Consider the following 21,192-nt stretch of genomic DNA (forward strand, 5'->3'; position numbering starts at 1 on the left):
ACGGCCGTTCTGGACGTACGGTTTGTTTACTTCCGTCTTACGCACCAGTCCCGTCAGCAGGCCAGCTGGGAGTACATTCATCGACCTACGGCCTTCGCCTTGGTGAGTACCACTAGCGAAGCCCGTAGGCGGGCTAAGCACTTACGAAGTAGAATTAGTCGTTACTGGATGTAACTCCAGTTCTACGAGTAAGTGTGTGCCCGCCTACCTGCTGGCCCAGCTGTCTGCTTCCCTTGTTTTTGCTACGTCAGAAGAAGGGTTTGCTTAGCGCCATCCGAGGTTATGTACCCTCGGTGTGGGGCGTGGCGCTGCGCCATCGCGTGCGGGGGATTGGTGCATCGAGCTTTGTATAGTCTCAGTGGATAGGACAGAGATTGGAGGTGTGCCACTAGCGAAGCCCGTAGGCGGGCACGCACTTACTCGTAGAACTGGAGTTACATCCAGTAACTACTAAATCCACGTGTGTCACTCTTACGTAGTTTTGTCTCTTGGTTTGAGGCCCAGTTTGTTTGGATTTTGACCTTTTCCTCTGTTTCTTAGACCTTGTTTTTTTGTACTTTGGGTTTGTTTGCTAATCATCAGATACATCAAGAGATTTGTGCATGTGTGTGTGTGTGTGTGTGTGTGTGTGTGTGTGTGCGTGTGTGTGTGTGTGTGTGTGTCTCAGAGAGAGAGATGGAGAGAGTCTATGATAGAAATTGGTTTAGAACACCTCAGTTAAACCTCGATTTTTAAAAACTGACCACGATTATAGTAAAAAGAGTATAAATGTTGATTTAAGGGCAGTTTTTTGCTGCGTGGGCTGCACTGATGTTCAGATTTTCTTCATTTCTCATGAATGAAAATGTATACAAATGAATTTTTGACAACTTTTTCTTCTGCACAATAAATTATGATTTTAATTGCAAAATGTAGACAAATTATTACAAAAGTGACCAAATAACATAATTATCTGACATGCAGCCATCAATGTTTGGGGAGTTTTTCTGTAAAACAAGCAGGAAAGCTTCAGATGACAGTTGTGGCCCTCCGCTGGTCCTCTTCCTCCAGCTGTTCTCTGACGGCTGTCACAGGAGGAAACACACTGAATACACAGGAACACTCACTGTGCTGATTCACTATCTCGAGCTGCATGAGAAGCATTTACCTGTGCTCACTGTTGAATTTCTGTCGGTGGGTTCTGGAAACAGAGAAACACATGTTCTGTTTCTTCAAGCTCTAGTTTTGCGGCACATTGTCACTGAGTCACTTCCAACACAATTTAAACACCTCACCGACTCACACTCGACACTATTTCTCCATAAAATAACCTGCATGCTTACCTTTTGGACTTTCTTGTCTTTTACAGAGTCAATCTGTTGCAAAAAATATACATATATTAATAGTGAAGTTTGGTGCATGACATCATTCCTGGTGGACAAGATGTTGACACTATTTAATAAAATAATCTGAATATTTACCGCTATGACTCCTGTGCCTTGGTTCGGTTGAACCTGTTGCAAAAGAAAATAATGAAATTCAGTGCATGACCATCAGTGTCATACCTTGTCCTCAAACGACGGACAAGATGTTGTTTATTTATAAGTAGAAGAATTAAAAATTAAAACTCACTTTGCCAAAAAGATGGCAGCCCCCCAACCTGAAACCGCAGAGACCTGGTGGTCGCGTCACCCGCTGGACTGCTTGTCTGCTCCCTGGTGAAGGAACGTCGACTGTCTGGGTTTTCAAACATCAAGAGAAAATGCTGCGGTTTATTTTTTTTGGAACACAGAGGTCAGCTTTTTCTCTTGTTTACCTGGTGTGTTTCTGGACAGTTATAGTTGAGTGTTTCTAAAAAGCAAAGTAAAGTCTGGACAGGTGTGTCACAGGGCAGGGTTAATAATGGCCCAAAAACTGAATTTCATTTACTGCTCTGTTACCATATCGCTTACTATTTCACTAAACTCCTGTTAACTGGAGGAAATTCACCTCATTAATCCTGTTAAAACTCACTTCTCCTGCAAGCAGTGAGAGAAATCTCCCACTCATTTCAGCGTCTGTCTGGATTTGCAGCTTTGTGCATGTTGTTCACAACATTCAGATTTCAGTGCATCTTCCCCCGATGATTAACTGATGCAATTTCAACTGAAAATATCAGTGAATATTCAACAGGCCCAGAAATAAATACTCTTATAAACAGCCATTTGCAAATCGGTGAAATACCCTGAACAAAAGAACTGTTTTCACATAATATCAGCTTGTTTTTGTTTTAAATTTGAATTTATAATCCTTTAAGACCAAAAGGTGCAAACAGGTACTAATTTATAGCATATGTTCTGCTCTAAAACTTCAGTGTGTAAGTTTGTTTAGTGGTTTGGTGCAGGATTCTGCAGGCTCCCTGGAGCTTTCACAAAATAATACATAATTAAAAAATGTTCATCGTAATGGTTCAACTAAAATTTGTGTGGCATCCCACTATGATACTCACACACCGGTTTTCACTCCAGGCGATAAATGCTGAGTTTCTAAAAATCATCATGGACTTCAAATAAAGGAAAAGCTCTGAGGGAAATGGAACAAACCGCTAGTGAAACACAACAGTTTAACATGAAAACATTTACATTTGCATTGTGAACTTAATAACACCTTTTTCCATTTCATGTACACACACACACACACACACACACAAAAAAAAAGAAACAGAAACTGAAGCATCTTGAGGACATCTTCAGGAGCTGCGGTTTGTGTCTTACCACTCTTGGGTCCAGGTCCTGATCAGCAGCCTGCCTGAGAGCCACAGCCTCTGCAGAGGGTGAGGTTACGGCGAGCAGGAAAACCTGCAGCAACGCGGCGAGCAGCAGCACTCTTCTGTCCATGGCGACCGGATAGCCTGACACCACTGAAGACCGGCTTTTTATGCTCTCTCCACTGACTGATCGGCGCTCTGTGGGCGTAGAGGAAGGAGCACCCAGGGAGAAAAAACAACGCACATGCACACACACGCAGGATTAAAACTGAGGGTCTGATTTCATCATAGTGTCAATTCCCAAGTTGCAAAATCACCCGCTTGCCAAATGTTTGTTGAAACAAATAGACCTTCCTGGTCTGTTCCACCTGGCTGAGATTGCCCGCCTTGTCTGTGGCACAACTGTCTGCAGGAGGAACGCGAAGCCTCAGGAACTACCCATGGTTCTTTATCTGCAGGAGTTCCTCAAGGTTCCTCAACGAGTCCCCTGCTGTTCTGGTTTGAGGCCACCGTCACCCTTTGGAAATGTAAGATATCGATGTGCTCAAAATCACTGAAAACTGAACTTCTTGAAAATGTACCCTCTCCATCCCCATGAGAATGGGGGAAAACACAACTGTTGTTAAACGCTGATCCTGCACATGCACGCTACTGGTAAACAGTTCTGCCCATGTGTGAGGATTCATTCGTAACAATAAATTCAGTGCACATTTCCTTCACCATCAATGGAGATACTTTTTATTTCTTACAAACAAATGATGTTGAGTGAACCAAAATGACAAAGAAAGACAGTTTGAAGTCGCTTCAATGTTTACAGGGGACTGTTTCTCGTTGTTTTATTAGACAACAACAGCACAGTTTTCAGTTGTGTAAACAGACATCGTTTTTCAAATGTTGCCATCTCAATCTGAAACTTTTCTGAAATGAAAACCGAAAACTATTTCAGTTTCACTTGAAATGTTGACACATAAATGTATTTCCACAGTAACAGTCTTTTGGCAATTATCTTATTTTGACTGATTGAAATGACGATCACCACAATTTCAAATTTAGAACTGTCAGACATACAGGAACATGGCCGACACACAGCTGAACACTAAAACGTCCTCTTGTTGTCCTTCTCAGTAGCTGGTGTGTGTTGCAGCACTCAAAAACTGCTAAATCACCACTTTCACTCAAAACATATTGTGTAAACGGGGTCTAATGCATGTAAGCTACAGAACAATTAAATGGATGAAGAAAAACTTATTTTATGCATTTTAATGGCTCAGTTCACAGAATGAAGCGCACCAGTTGCCACATGCTGGACGCTTGGGAAAGTGTGTTGGCCAAGAGCGACTTATGTGTGACTGGGATTTGGTTTCTGGAAGGAAAAGCACAGAATTTCCTCCAGAAATTTCCACTGTGTGCACGCCCTGCACGCCGCACGCCACACGCCACACGCCACGGAATCGAGAGTTATTAACTTCAACGGTCACATTGTCTCAGAAACACGTCTGGACAGGTGACATTAGTCATTCTCTGCCACCGCAGAGCGGTGCGTTATTCTCCATCCTGAAACAGAGTCGATCACACCGCATCTGTTCACTCCTGCAAAGAGAAGCGTTCATTTTCCCACCAGCTTCAAAAAACCCCTTGCGTTTTATAAGTAAGATAATATTCTATATTTTGTAATTTTGAAGGAAATCAAGGTTTGAAATGAAAAAAAATATTGCAAATTTTGTTACGTTTGAGCACAGCTAGTGTTTGAATCCACTTTCAGCTATAAAACACAATGTTAATTTCAGTGTGCGAACGATACCGCGGCTGTCAGGGGGCGTGTGGGGCCCAACATGGATCTCACGGAGTCCGACACAGACCCGCTCCGGCTCGCTCCGGCTCCGGTCACACCGTGACAGACTCTTTCGGCCTTCTTCAGGTGCATGAAAACAAGAAAAACAAATATACGACAGTCACATCATAAGAGAGAAGTGAGAAAAAGTAGATGCAGATTAAAAGTTGTCTTTTTTTTTTCTTTTCAGATCTAAACAATATTTTAATTCAATTTTTCATTTGTAGTGCTGTCATGCCATAATTTTTTAAATGCAACTAATTACATGATTTGTAATTAATTAATCTAATTAATCACATTTTAATCTCATATCTGCTTTAGGTCCTCAAGTGAAGAATTCCATTTGTAGGACGTTACAGAATTGTGTTTCGTGACTCATGAAATGAATACATCCAGAAGAGAAGATTTGAAATCCACATTTTGTTTTGCTGATGAATGAAAGCTCAGTCAGGACGTCTTGTCCAAAATAAATTCTAAGCCCAATCAGGCAGCTCAAATAACACTTTCAGTGTGATTCATTAATGAAATTCAAAAGAAGAAAAGGTTTAAGTACATCCCAGCAAACCAATTCGACCTGGTGCACTATTCAGAAAATGCAGTACAAATATAGATAAAAAATATTCTGAAATAAAGTAAGGCTGAGTCTCAAATGTCCACTGAAGCAAACTAAATTCACAATGAATAAAGCTAACTCAATACAGCAATTCAAGATGAATACTACAAGTATAACATGTCTCTAAATAAGAGAATTCCGTTCACATTGAATTGTCACTTAAGTGCGCTATAATTAATCTTAGATAAATTAATTTTTTAATGCGTTAATTTGCAGTGTCATTAATTAATCTGATTAATGCATTAAAGTGACAGCCCTAATTTGGATGTTTGCACTTTTTCAATGTTTATTTTGTGGATCCTACTTATAAACAAATAGCTTTACCTCATTATATATAACATTCATATTTATTTTGTTTCAGAGTGTTTTATTTTTTCTATTTAGATTTTTATTATTCATGTTTAACTTGTTTTTTGTTTTAAATAAAAGTGATTTTTTTTGTGCAGTTATTACCTTGTTCATTGTGTTTCTGCTGAGTAGAACAGTTCAGAGTTAGAAGTGTATTTGAAGGGATTCCTTATGCTAATAAACTATTGAAAATGATGATTTATGACTATGAAATGACCTTTTGCTGTATTTATTTTTCTTCCATTAGAGTGGCATTACATCCATTTTTTTTTCACCCTCAAGGTTTAAGTGGTTCATTGGAGTGCATGTCATTTGAAACGTGCACTGAGGAGCACTGAGAGGAGCTGTTGAAGAGTTTAAAGGAGAACATTTGCGAGTTTGATGAAAAAAGTATGAAAAAACACGGATGGGAGACACCCCACACAGTTTCCCATACGTCGCCTGTCAGACGCCTCATACAGGATAATTTCCCATATAGACAGGCTCCACATGCACGCCGACCCCCGCCAACGCTCCCCACGCTACGCCGTCCTCGAGCATTTCTGTCTTAACAAGCTCGGTCAACAACTGTGCGTGTGGCCTCTCACCACCACCGTTTTTGAACATGGGCAGAGCGCAATTTAAATAGCATATAACTGAGATCGCTGTGACTCAGGGTGGGACCGGATCACAAGTTGGGTGAAAAACTCCACAGACCGAGTCCTGACGAGCCGCTGGGCTGCCTCTGACAGATCTCACACAGTCCGACAGACCCACTCCCAATGACGTATAGAATTACTACGTATAGAGGTACTATATACGTCATTGCCCACTCCGCCTCCGGTCACACCGCCACAGGCTCTTTCGGCCGCTTTCAGATTCATCACGTTTCCCGTCATGCAAATCGCTCTGACGTCAGAGAAAGCTGATTGGACGATTGGAAAAAACTCACTTCCTGCTCTTCATCGCACTCACAGGCTAAATAACGATTTGACAAGATGGAATGGTGAAGTTACTCTTGAAATATATGTCTTTGAAGGTGCAAGACAATTTTAACCATGGAAAACCAACGTCAATATAGAGTATTTGCAGTCACGTGACCGGAAGTCGGCAACCGCAGGACCGCCGCCACGTTGGAGGGAAAACAGCCAGCATTACGCGCAAGACAGCAGCCGCAGTAACTCCCGGTATTTTAGAATTCAGCTGATTATCTATTTATTTATTTATTGCAAAACACTGAACACATTCAGTTTGCATTTCACGGTTTGTTATTGAACAAGCTGTGTATTTTCTTACACTATATTTAGCTTTCCTGATATTTTTATTAGCATATTTCTTTTTATGAGTCTTAATTGAGGTTTACACGTTTTTACACGTATTTCTACGTTTGGTAAGATCACAGTCGTCCTTTAAAAGCGACACATCAGAAAAATGAGCTGATCTGAGCTGAATATCTTGCAGGAATCTCTCTGCTGTGTATTGTTAGTGCCTCATGGCTTCACGGGGATTATTCAGTGTTTGCACCATCGGATACAGCCGTGACTCCTCATCCTGTTTTACCACACTGATACCGTATCTTATATGGATTACTGACACTCTTCACGTTGTGGTTATTTTTTCTAGGCTTGAAAACGAGGATGAAAACATGCATTAGAGCAATCCATAATGAAGACCAAATGGGCCATCCTTCAACAAAAGCAGAAGGAAAGCTTTACATGCTAAAGATGAAAACACATATTGAAAAAAGCACAGCGAAGAACAGAGCAACACAGCGCCGGCAGAGTGACAGCAGCCAGGACCTCCCAGAAAACCCCTCCTTACCTTTACTGAAGAGAATCTGCAACCCAGAATCGCACAAATTCAGTTCTGAGGCAACCAGGTATGAACACTGTCACATCACATCAGTTCACTTGTGTCCGTTTTGTGAAATTATTTGAAATATTTTTTTGAAATACTGACATTGAAACCACAGTGCCAAATGTATTACACACATGCTCATGTATTATGCTCGATTTTTAATTACATTTCTTCTCTGGATATTTGGATGATACAAGATAAGTATAAAATTGGTAATAATAATATATGTGGGGGAACTTACATGGGAGCATAATATATTAGAGCTTGTTTGTCCTTTCCAGTGATATCTTTAATGTGTTTATAAAGGTTTCATTGTTTTAAACTCTCAGGTGGGGGTGAGACCATGAAAACACAGCCTGTCACAGTACCAGAATGTTGTGCAGCAGATCCACCAACAAGCCGACGCTGCAGTGGTTGAAGATGCCGGCCTGCACATCCTGTCAGAACATCCACACTTGGGAGCCTCTCCAGATGCCATGATAAAATGTCGTTGTTGTGGACAAGGGATCCTTGAATCAAGTGTCCCTACTACAGAGAAGGTGACAGAATTCTGTTCTAAAAATTGTTCCTTATGTATGGATTCCACAAGTAAGCATTTAGCCATATAAACAGTGACTAGAAAAGCACACAGTTTTTCCCATCAGCTTCCGTTTCCGGGTCCTGGTCCACCACTGTCTCTCTCCTATGTCTTCTGACTGGGGACATTTGGTATGTCAGCATGCTGAGTGTATTTGAGGACATGTAGTGTTGATTCTGTGGAATGACAGCCTGTCTCCTTGCTGTTGGCGTTTGATTTCACTGTATCCATTTTCACAAATCCAAAAAAGGCTTAAAGGTGCATTAAGGAGTTTTACAACCTTAAAAATACTTATTTTCCACCATAAATATGTTACACATTTTTAATGATGTGTACAATGTGCCCTGACATATTCATTACAAGAACCTCTAACAGCGCTAAATTGTCACTTGAAAGTCACAGTGCAGGTCCGGCACCAGCTTTTTTTGGGGCAGAATTTGGAAGGAATGACGTAATGCGCGCTCCGGCTGGTTAGGTTTCGTTTTGTCCGCCATTACTCCGCCAGATGCTTAGTGAGCAACAACTGAGCAGGATCTTCCAGAAAGTAAGAACAGACTGGCTTTTAGCACTGCCACAGCTCCACACAGACTCCACCAGGTAGAAGAAACTTACATTTTACTCGAGCGCTACTAAACGAGCGAAGACGGAGTCCCCCTCTTCTGTGCACGCGAGCCACAGACACGAGCATTTCACTAAGCTGCATTACGCCCAAGGCCTGCAGGGGGCGCTGTTTCGCATTAAGCGTGCAAACTCCTTAATGCACCTTTAAAAGACAGAATATTGTTTGAGAACAAGTATTTAAGATAAGAACCCACTCTTCCAGTGTATGTTGAGAGAAATGGGCCAAATGATCCCAAAAAGACATGTTTACTGAGAAATGTTTTGTATTATACAAGATGTGTAAAAGTGAGTGTTGTAGTTTTTGTGTTTGTTGTAAATAAAAAAATCTAAAATAAAAAAAAACCAACCTTGTAACTCGACGTGGCGCTTGTGTTGAATTGTCAGAGCACAGCGCCTCCTGTGGTTTGGAGGAGCTTAACAGAAGGACAAAATGACTGGGTCAACATTGGTGCTGTAATGAAAATGAAACAAGTCAAGACCATGGAAAACATTTGATTGCATGGAAAGAATTAGAAATAACACCAGACAGAAATGGCGCTTTTGGTAGCAGAGCAGAATCGAAGGAGAGAGGTGCTTACTCGCTTGATAAGCATTATTCATTCACTCGCAGAAAGGAGCCTTCCTCTAAGAGGATCAGTTGACACCGTCAGCAGTCCTCACAATGGCAGTGCTTTTAGAGAGGTAGAGCTTCTTGCCAAGTTCGATCCAGTAATGAAAGAACATGTAAATGGTGCAAATCATACAACTTCCTTGGGGAAAACGATTCCGAATGAAACCGTCAGCTGCATTAGTGGGAAAATACTTGGCACTATGGTGAATCAAATTAAACAATCAAAGTAATTTGCAATCATTTTAGAATGCACTCCAGACATCAGACACCAGGGACACATGTCTGTTGTTGTCAGAATTGTTACCCTGACAACTCCACCAGAGGTGAAAGAGCACTTCCTGGGTTTCTTACCTTCCCCGGACACCGCAGGACTTGGTTAATCCACATTAATATTGAAGAAGCTGGAGGAGCTGGGCATCAATTTCCAAGATTGTCGGGGCCAGTGTTATGATAATGGCTCAAACATGAAGGGAAAAAAGAAAGGGGTCCAGGCCAGGCGGAATGAAAAAAATCGCCGTGCTCTTTACGTTCCATGCGGGGCACACACCTTAAATCTAATGGCTGCAGACTCTGCAAAGCAGTCAGTAGATGCCATCACTTTCTTCGGCATTGTTTACAACTTGTTCTCTGCTGCTCCTCAGAGGTGGGCCATTCTTAAGGAACATGTCAACCACACGCTCAAGTCATGGAGTGAGACCAGGTGGGAGAGCAAAATAAACAGCATTGAACCTTCAAGACACCAAACTGACAGAGTCAGAGATGCCTTGACCGAGGTCAGAGACAAGGCAAATGAGCCCAGAGATCAGAACTGAGGCCCAGTCACTGGTCTTTCAGATGTCACATTTGCACAGTGGTCTGGTTTGATGTTTGGTCCATCATCAATGTCACCAGTAAACTCCTGCAGTCAGCCGACACGCAGCTTGATGTTGCTGTCAATTTAATGGAAAAAACCAAAGCATTGCTGCTGAAGTGCAGAGACACTGGACTCTCTGCAGCCCAGTCCACAGCAAAACAGTTGTGTGAGAATATGAATGTGGGGCCAGTGCTGAAGCAGAAGAGGCTTCGGAACACCAAAAGGCCATTTGGCTTTGAGGCAACAGATGAAACTGTGGGAGATGCCTTAAAGAGATTGGAAACAACATTCTTGAATGCAGCTGTTGACACCGCCATCCAGTCTTTGGAGGAACGCTTTACATCACGGAAGGTGGTCCGAGACAAGTGTGGAGTCCTCCTCAATTTCACTGACATGGATGATGAGTCACTGTGAGCTGCCAGGGAACACCCTCACCCATGCAGAGGAGACTGACCTGAACCGGAATGACTTAGCCGCAGAAATGAAAAGCCTTCCAAACCTCCCTACATCAAGCATGACCAGTTTGGATCTTCTCACCTTCATCCACCAAAAAGAGTGAACCGGATTGTACCCAAACCTTTGGGTGGCTCTGAGAATAGCCGGTACACTCCCAGTGACAGTGGCATCTGCAGAAAGACGTTTTTCCAAAACAAACTCAAACTCATCAAGACATACTTGAGATCATCATGGCACAAGAAAGACTTAGTGGATTGGCGGTCATCAGTATCAGCCATGAGGCTGGAAGGGAGATTTCCTATGATGATGTTAGAAACGACTTTGCTGGTCGAAAAACAAGAAAAACAAATATCTGATAGTCTTATCAGACACTGAAGACAATTAAAAATGCAAGACACAACATGACTTTATTTCTGTCTTGATACCTTTTTCAAAAATAATGGACTAAGATATTATGTGATATTATTGATAACATATTGATTTCATTCAATATGCGAAACAACCTGACATTCATGCAGCGAGTTTGAGCAAAACTCTGGACATAAAACGAACGCCACATTTTCAAACTTGTTTTTAATGCTTTCAGTCATGTGCTTTGGTGAAAGAAATACAATATACTGTGGGGCAGTGGTACTCAAGAACACATAGTCACTGTTTCAGAGAGACTTTGTTCATAAAGTGCAAAAAAAAAAAAAAGCATTATGAAGGCACAAAAGTGATTTGAAATGTTAAGATAACTGAGATATCGGCACTGTAGATGTTTACAAAAAGACATGGCAGAAATCACATGTTGTTAACGTTATAGATTCAGAATAACTTCGTCCATGTCGGCTTTGTCGTTAGTTTTTTTTTGTTGTTGTTGTTGCTTATTTCGATTGTGTGGGAGACGTGACCAGCTGAGTGTTTGGAGTAGGATTAATCTGCAAACAGAAAAACAGTGAGCATCAGAACAGCAGGACTTCATTCATGCAGATTGACCTACTGTGTATTTAACATATCAGCCACTTTGAACATAAATTATATTTCCTGTACAGTACCTGCCATGGCTCTGCTCCACGAAATGTAATACTCTGTCAATGACGAAAAAAAAACAATAAATTTCAATCTGTGCTTTATCAGATTCAAGTCAAGTCATGAGCTGATCTCCATTATATATTTAGCAAATGTTTTTCCACCATTTTAATCCTATTATTTGACATTTAGTGAAAGTTACTCACCAAGAGTGAGCATGAACCAGGTTTCCAACCGCAATTGAATTGCCTGCGAGTTCTCTTTCTCTGGTTCTCCACCTGCAGGGGAAACAACTGAAAGCATGCAGTTTGTTCAGTTTCATCCTTTATGCCTTCATGTTCTATTTTACTGCTTGATTCTCTGTTTCAAACATCTTTCAGCCTGATGCCAGGGCCACATTTCTCATTAGTTTCTGAAATTGCACCGCTAGAGACAAAAAAAAAAAAAAAAATCTGTTTTAGTTCACAAATCTGAGTGTCTTGTGTTGCTAAATCATCTTTTAATAGCTTGAATTCTGATGAATTTACAAAATATTATCAGACAAATGTCAGCCTGGAATTCACAGTTTGAAAGTCTGCAAGAATTCAACAGGACCTCTGAAAGTCAGGCGGCTGTCTTTCAAAAATTCAGGCGTTACATTGTGCATTAGGTCAGTCCAAAAATCAGTTTGCAAAATAGCACCATAAAAACAACACAAGTTAAAGCGTGGTCTTACCTGCCCATGGCTCTGCTGCTGCTGCGGACCCTGTGGAGCCCGGAGGGCAGCCTGTGGAACAGCGGAGGCCGAGGTGAGCAGGAAGACCTGCAGACACAGCAGGAGCAGCAGCAGCTTTCTGTCCATGGTGAGCGCCGCAGAATGATGCAGCAGTGAAACCTTCTATTCTTTATACGTTCCTGCTCACTAATCTCTGAGGACAGGGAGCAGGAAACTCTAAAGAGGAAACACTGAGATAAGATTAACTAAAAACACGCCCACATGTGCAATTTAAAATAGAATTCTGATTTTATCTTGTTATTTTCCAGTGTTTTTAACAACCACTCTTAACATCCAAAGAAAACTGTGGAATAAAATGATTTCTATCAGTATTCTCATACATGGATCAACATAGATCATATCAAAGACCTGAAAAAGCTGGATGGATTTCATTTTTCAACTGATTTTCAAGCCTTAAAATGCTTAGCCTTGTCAGATCAAAGCTTTTCTAACTGAATTGTTGTCGATGGAAATTACTTGTGTAAGATGCACAGAAATCTGCGTCTTCCCGTGTCACGAACACGCTGGAGAGATTCGTTCTGGACAGACTACAGGCTGTTGAAGAGCTGAGACAACATGAAGAACAGCAGCTGGATGAGATTCACAGTTGCCTTGCTCGGCGTTTAGACTCCAGTCCTGACAGATCTTCTGTTTCTCCACAGAGTGCATGCTGTGCCTCTCCTTCAGCTCATGACTCCAGACGCCATCCTAGAGAGTTTCACTCTGAGCAGCATGATGGTCGTGGTTAAGAGTCCAGTGACAGACGTGGACGGCACCACTGTACTCGTTATCCAGAGACACTAAGGAACATGGTAACTACTTTAATTATCAGTTTTCATGAGTATTGAAGTGTGTGTGTTAATAGACTCTTCTGTATCTGTTGTTAGGGATGATTTTTAAAGCTTACATTCACTTCAGAAGAATATATACTCGTCTATGGATAATGAAGAAGCTAGCTGTAGGGATCCGACTTGGAAAACACTGGTGGCAGCAGGAGTTAGAAGTTCTCAGAGACGCCAAGCCGCCAGTCATACCTGGCTGGGTTTTCTGTATAAACACCATACACTCCTCGAGCTCAGAAACAATAGGCTAAGCGTTGGGGACATGAAGGTGAGACCTGCTGTAATGCGTCTCTGCATCCACCAGTGACCCTGCTTCTCCTGTACCGACAGACTGCTGCAGTGTTCTTATTTAAAGATTTGTTCATTTTGCCCTTTTTTCAAAGTTTTCATCATTTTTGCTTTATTAAACCTGCCTTGAATCAATTATGTGTTCATGAAAATGTCTGTTATCTTTCACCTTGGTACAAAACTACAGGGTTTTTGTTCCAACACATTTTTATTTGGTGAGTACAAATAAAAAATAGTGATGAGAAGAAGCCATAACCCCACTGTAGGCAGCTGGAAATACAAGAAACAATTGGACTTTGTTTCTATTTAGTACTTTTTCCAAGCACAGGACTGATATGTGACTATTATATAATTTCAATAACAGTAATATTTCTGTATTTGATATGCAAAACAATCCGACATTCAAATGTTTAACGTAAAAAAAAAAAAAAAAGAATGTAAAGACACTAAAGTGTTCTATTCTGACTTTAAAATGTCAAAATATTTCAACATCTCAACATCTGTGTTTTTGCTTTTCAGTGAATTCTGCATGAATGGTGACAAATAAATACTAAAGCTTATAGTTTCAAAACAAAGATGCATGTAACTGGACTAATTGTGGATATTTGGATGTTTGCGGTGAAACACATGGAGGGAAATATTTGATAAGCCTCACAAAAACATCATAAAGCTAACTGCAGATAGCAGGAGTGGTCAGATCACTGGAGGCTTTCACTCAACACTGAGACAGAAAATGTATCAGATAAATTTTTTCTGTTTGTTTTGCTTATTTCCATTGTGCGTCTGAACCTTCCAGCTGAGTCTTTGGAGTTGGTTTAGTCTGCAAACAGAGAAACAGTGAGCATCAGAGCGGCAGGATTTGTTCATTCAGATCCACATTTTTTTAACCTGCAGGATTTCTGTTTAACAAATCAGCCACTTCCAACACAAATGACATCTCCTGCCGTGGTACCTTTGGGCGTTCTCCAGGCATTCCTGCAGCCTGTCAGAGACAATCAACAAATGTGTCAGGTCCAAATCAAGTCATGGACTGATCTCAGTGATAGCAAGTGTTTTTAATGAAATTATTTCAATTATTTGACTTGTTATTACCCCCAGTATTGAACAGCCACCAATTCTCCAACCACAATGAAACTGTCGTCGTTCAGGCTGGAATTGCCTTTTCTTTCTTTGGTTATCCACCTGCAGGGGAACAAATCAGGATGAAAATGTGATTTTTTCAGTTCCATCATTTATTCCCCTACATTCTGCTGGTTTTCTGGGGTGAAACTTTAACAGCTTTGTCATGTTTTTTTTTCCTTTACAGCATGATTCAGCCGGACGCCACAGGGCCTCACTTTGGCACCACAAGAGCCAAAAATTTACCACAAAAGTAGACAAGACCTTTCAAAGAATGAAAAGACCCCTTATTAGCTATTTAAAAAAAATCTTTTATACTTTTCCCATCTAGATGTTGCCTTAATCATCCCTTAATAATTTGCATTTTGATGAATTTACATTATTAGCAGACAAATTTCAACCAGGAAGTCATCGCTGTGAAACCCTTTTGAGGACTGAAGAAGGTAAAGCGTGGTCTTACCTGCCCATGGCTCTGCTGCTGCTGCGGACCCTGTGGAGCCCGGAGGGCAGCCTGTGGAACAGTGGAGGCCGAGGTGAGCAGGAAGACCTGCAGAGCCAGCAGGAGCAGCAGCAGCTTTCTGTCCATGGTGAGCGCCGCAGAATGATGCAGCAGTGAAACCTTCTGTTCTTTAAACGTTCCTGCTCACTAATCTCTGAGGACAGGGAGCAGGAAAGTGAGGATTGAGATAACCAACACACGCCCACCAAACTGAAATCGGATTCAGATTGTATCACAATGTTATTTTCCAATGTAATCAAAAAAATAAGGACTGGTTGGGATTTAACATGGGTGACGTTGCGGGGTGAACTCGGAAATGTTGAGTGCTAAACTGAGTAAAACAGTGTGGTTTCAGGAATGGATTTCAGACCGACCCACTGACTGAACAGTCCTCCTCCATGGGCCTTTACATTGTTAGTCAAATTCACCCTTTCATTCTAACATACATTCCCCGACCAGTGGTAACAGTCGCCGTGTACGGCAGCCAATCCATGCATCTGGGAGGGATTTGAGTCGAGGCCTCGCTGAGCTATAGGAGGTCGCTTGAAATGTAGTAACTTCCCACAACATGAAGACTTTGTGCCGCTCCGGCCCTCGATTGAGCCTCATCTGGACCCGCTTCAGCCCTCCTCTCTGCTGGGATTCGGAACAGAGGACTCAACCTTCTGACGGCTCAGCTGGGCCTCTGTCACGGTTCATGTTTGGTTTCTTGGTTCTGACTGTTTCTCTGGTTTCAGGCTGTTTGGCTTCACCTTTTCCTGAGTGTGTGATGGTCTTCGTGTTCTGGCTTTTGGCCCTTCTGTGTTCTGGTGTGTATAGTGCTTCAGTGACTCAGGCTGTGATTCTGGATTCCAGTGTCTCATCGCGTTTCCCCCTGCGTTCTCGTGGATTTTGTTTGAGGTGTTTTGGGATGTTTTGTCTTTTGTCATTTTGAAAAAATCTGAGTTTTTGTGCCACCTGCAGCGGTGTCTGGCATCTCGAGTCCTCTCCTGAGCCAAAGTCAGCACTGACAGGGGGACCAGAAGACCTCCAGAGGGTTTCAGATGACTCTGCAGCAGATGGATCTGGTGCTGGACCACGTTAATGCCCCTTATTTTTTCACTGGGACACTGCTTTGATAGTTTTGGTCCACTATCAACAGTTTCTATGTCCTTCCTCCACTCTGGACCAAACCACAATGTTCTCCCTACACATTAGCTTCTTGCACTGTTGACCTGGTCTCTGTGTGCTGCCGTCTGGATCCTCCGTTTCTCACCAAGAAAACCATTTCAAGCATGAACTCAGTTCTCCCAAATGTTACAGATGGGAGCTGAAGGATGTTCTGAGTCTGAGAAGCAGCGCCTGAGGTGGAACCACATCCTGAAGTGGGTGTCAGTGATGCTGTTTAGCCTGCAGGCCACAGGCAACACACCTGTAGCAGCAACATCAGGACTGGAGCCACATGAATTGATGATACCACAGTTTATTATTGTTATCATTCTTTTGTTTAAATCTAAGAGTTACTTGCCAGGTTGTTGCACCATTATTCACAACGATATAAAAATATAAAGATAGAAATAAATCATGCTGAATGAATTACTCAACATACCTTTGGGTTGTATCTTTTGCTGTCAAGGAGCTGACCCCAAAGAATACAGAGGGAAATATGTGTAAACGATGAAGCATTTCACACACAAGTGTAAAAATAGTCTTCTTACTCCTCTCAGATCACTGCATGTTAAACTGAAGCGGTTTGTTGTTGTTTCATTTTTCCAGTTTCACAGCTTTTCTCTGCTAAAACACACAGATTCAGCAGCAACTCCTCACTGTCAATTTCAAGCAGGACCATAAATATTTTGTTTGTGTCGTTACTGCACGATCGTCACATGCAGAAGTAAAGGCCACGATAGACCGGAAAGTGTTTACTGTCTGCATGATAAGCAGCACAGCTCAACCCGGTGTGACCTGAAGGCTGTTTATCAAGCAGCAAAACCTCTGAAATGGTTTGTTTAGGCGCCATGATGAAATCAGACAGATAACTCAGCTCTCCTGCTTTCCACTCCCTGCTCAAACGTCTTCCTCGTCTGTAAACAAACAGGAAATGAGGAGTTGCGTCATCTTAGACAAGACCCCACCTTCACCACACTGCTGAAGCCACGTATTTACTCCTTTCAAGCAGGCAACAATGGTGCACTTGGTTTGGGTGTTTGTTTGTTTTTTTTAATGAAAAATTGCTATTATTTAAATCATGGACTATAGTTCAACATATCTGATGATAGTAGTTTCTCAATAGTCCTGAGAGCAGACGTGGTCCTGGATGCTGTAGTTGGTAGATTGAGCCATAAAAGCACTGAAACACTTTTTTGCAACTTTCATGACTTGCTTAGCTTCCAGAATGAACTAAACACAGCTTTTAAAGTTGTCCAAGTCCATACAGTTTACACATTTAGACACTTTAACTGTTTTCAGTGCCATTTTTTGCTGTTTAGCACTTTAATTGCAGTTTTCAATTCTTTCCTCGTGTCAAATGTTCAGATAAACCTGCACTGCTGGCAGTGAAAGGGTTTTTATTTATTAATTTTACTTTCCATCTGGAGCTGCAGATTTAGATTTTCTCTGAAAGATAGTCTGCAGTTCAGCAATATGTACGTAAATGTACATGTAAAAGAGACTGCTACATATTTTGATTTTTCTTTCTGTATTTTTTTTCTTTCTCTCTTCTTTGATTCAACTATTGTTGAGTTTAATTTTTATGTGTTTGAAATAAAGTGTCAACCAACTAACTAAATACACCGAAATGTTTTGTCACTCATAACTTTTTCAAAGCTTGAAGAAGGACGACTCGGTAAGGGCACTTTATTTACTGGTGCATTCTAATCCAGCATTATCAAAATTTAAATCGTCTACACCTTATGACATGAACAAGACTTCATCAAAAGAAACCAGCCTGTCCTGCTGCAACACTCTGCGCTGATTGTTTTGGCGGCATCCGGCGGAAGCAAGCAGAGATATGACGCTGAAATGTTGAAGAGCAACATGAACATTTTGGAAGAGGAAGCTGGAGGGCGTTGAAGCAGAGAGGCTCTGATCAAACTGAGCGCGAGTCTCCAAACTCCTGTGAAATGTTAACAGCTGCTGGTGAAACACACAGTCACACACCTGAACACACCGTCAGGCGACACAGCAGCAGTCACACACCTGAACACTGAACATACTGTATATACAGCGCGTCTGATAGGTTCAGCTATATGTACACACAGCATCACACACTGAAATATACCCTGTAATGCCACCAGCTTGAAAAGAAACTAGAAGCAGTGTGAACGACTCGGCACGCCGTCTGTTTTCTGAAGAGGAGAATCGAAGCTGCACTGGAGCGACTAACATCACCCAAACGTCTGACTGCTGTCCTCCGTAGTGTTCAATGCTGCAGCAAAAGGTAAAAAAGTCGAGGCGGGGCTGTCGACTGGATGCTAGGACATGCCGATAGGAAAGTGCCGTTTAGGTGTTCCTGAAAGGAAAAACAGAAACAGATCGAGCCTGACAGAAACTAGAGCTGCTCCCAGAAGTCCGCGAATCCACCAGCAGGTCGACGGAATCACCGTTTTAAAGGCTGAGGTGTGTTTTTGGGGAGAAGTGGAAGGAGTTGGACAAAACACATTCAGGAGTGTATCTGGGGCTCCTCATCCTGCCTGGGGTCTACAGGTCGAAGGATGAATCGACAGCCGGTCTGTGGGATGCAGAGACAGGCAGGGCCAGGTTTTGAGCCACAACGTCTCTGGAGACTTTTCACATTTTCTCCAGAGTAATCCGATTTGATAATTCAAAGACAAGGGCTGGTCGACAGGAGAGACAACCTGGGAGCTCTGAGGACAGTGTGGGACAGGTGGGTCGAACCACCTCCACTACTCTATAACCCAGACCCTCATGTCACAGCGGAGGAAAGGCTGGAGGCATTCAGAGGTCACTGCCCATTTAGGCAGTACATGTCTTCCAAAACAGCTAAATATGGGATAAAAAACTGGGCAGCATGTGATGCAAACACCATTGAACATGCAGGTTTACACTGGAAATCCAATTGAAGGAGCCCCAGAGAAGAATCAGGGAAAAATTCAAATGTTATGTTTCAATGTCATCTAAAATTATTGCTTTATTTGTTGGTCTTTGGAAAGCAGTGAAGTGGTGAAACAAATAAAAAAATGTTTGAATATGTTTTTTTTCAGAAAAAAATGAGTGAATTATCCTAACTGAACCTGTGAGAGGCAAAGAACACCATTGCACTAAATATTGATAGAATAGCTAGTAATTGAGTTAATAATGACAGACTAACAATGATTTTTAGGATTTCTTTGGTTTTGGACATCTTTTGGATAGATAAACATGCACCTGGGTCAAACTGACCCAGGAACATCATTGCTGTTCCTACAAAATGAGCATAATAGGAGGGTTAAAGTCATTCATTTTTTCGTAATTTTACACTTTTCTGTTTTCTCTTTATGAAGATAATTTTCTCCTTTTTGAAGCTTCATTCAACACTTTAACTCCTCTCATCGGTCAAATCTGAGTCATTTCTTTCATTTCTTCGTCTTAAAGTTTGCTCACTTCTTATGGTTTGATGAACACTTGAACTGCAGTGTTTCCCCTAGGTTGAGAATTTACTTGTGGTGGTGGGCCGGGCGGTGTAGGAAGACGTTGCGGTCTTTGATAAGTGCATTCACAGGAACCTAGTCAAACTGGTTTATGAACCATGTATTATTCATTCTAGATACATCTTAAGCCTGCTTTGACATAAACAGAACCAAAAAGAAAAGCGAAATAAAAAAAATGAAGGAAAAATAGCCATTTAAAGCCACTTGCAAAGCTAGTTGCAAAGCTGACAGTTTGTGTCAGAGCAGTGTATTTTTCTTGGTTTAGTAAAAAAGATCTCCAATGCCTTTCGGTACGGAAAGGATCGGGGGTCAGGTCCATTTATGCTGATGTGCATGCATGCAGCAAGATGCTCCCCTTGCAGCCTGTTCCTCAATTCAGTTTTGATCTAAAAGAGAAAAAAAACTTGCATAACCATAATGCAAAAGAGCACAAGAAAATTAACTGAAATTATTCACATTGTGCTCTTATGCATTATGGTTTAAATCACTTACTAGAGCTGGGCGAAATCAATATCACGATAATATTAAGCAGTTCACCTCGATAACGATAAATGGACGATAATTATCTACTTGGGGGGCATTTAATCACAGCTTTTTATTGTACTGGATTAAATTTATGACAGTTTACTGTGGGCTCAGGTGGTGCAAACATTATTATTATTTTATTTCTCATTAAATGGGGTCAATTTTCTTGAAATGCTAGTACATTTATCAAGATTAGGGTACAAAACATATCTATGTATCCTAACTTTCACAGCAACAGACGTCCAAATCCGACAGAACTCTGCTGGCAATGTAAATGTCTTCTCTGTGGGCTTTAGGGAAAATCCGATGACTGGAATACTATAGAAAATTATTAATGTTACGAGGTTCCAGATGTTTCCAGTGTGATGTGGTGTTATGAGCAGCTGAGAATGGAACACAGCTGGACGTCTACCTGTCCCTGAATTACAAATGAGCCCAACTTATTTGTTTAAAATCTCCTTCTCAGTTTCCTGTCCATAAAGCATCGCTTCAGGAAATATCTACATCCACGCAACATAACAAGGACTCAAAACGATGTAGTTCACCCGCCAGGCCTTCAGATGGCGCTGTCACTCTGACACAGCAACTCCAAAATAGAGAAGACACGGAGCAGGACTCGGAGCTGCACATGCAGCGTGATATAAACAAACACAACACCAGAACATACAGCCTGCTCAATAAAACAGCATGAGGAGCTTCTGCAGGAAAAATCAGCCAATCGAGCTGATTATAAGTTTTACTGTCCGGGACGGTCGACCAGCATTAATCTGCAGCCTGCAGGCTGTTAGCCTGTAGCCGGTAGCGGCTAAACTAGCATGCTTCCATGCTATGTGTCCAGAGATCAGAGTACACGGGGGTTCGCGAGCCTGACACCCAGTGTGAGAGACAGACCGCGCGTTTTTTTTTTTTTTTCCATTCATCTTCTTGGGCGGGTGTCAATCTACTTGGGCGGCCCGCCCAAGTAAAGTGTATGTAGGGGAAACTCTGAACTGCTTTCAATACTAATTATATGTATATATTATACATTTATTTTAATTATATAAGTTTTACTTCAAA

At 41.7% G+C, this 21,192-nt stretch overlaps 1 long non-coding RNA gene across 1 annotated transcript; it reads right to left on the bottom strand.

Annotated features, from left to right (window-relative positions):
• Positions 1-876: 876 nt before the first annotated feature.
• Positions 877-2,935, bottom strand: LOC115405781 (uncharacterized). The gene is made up of 6 exons (XR_003933461.1): positions 2,733-2,935; positions 1,612-1,716; positions 1,461-1,493; positions 1,323-1,355; positions 1,148-1,180; positions 877-1,064 (listed from the first exon to the last, which is right to left on the bottom strand). It is a non-coding gene; the product is annotated as an uncharacterized LOC115405781 (long non-coding RNA).
• Positions 2,936-21,192: the final 18,257 nt, after the last annotated feature.

This window comes from Salarias fasciatus, chromosome 18 (assembly GCF_902148845.1).
Source record: "Salarias fasciatus chromosome 18, fSalaFa1.1, whole genome shotgun sequence".
Taxonomy (NCBI): domain Eukaryota; kingdom Metazoa; phylum Chordata; class Actinopteri; order Blenniiformes; family Blenniidae; genus Salarias; species Salarias fasciatus.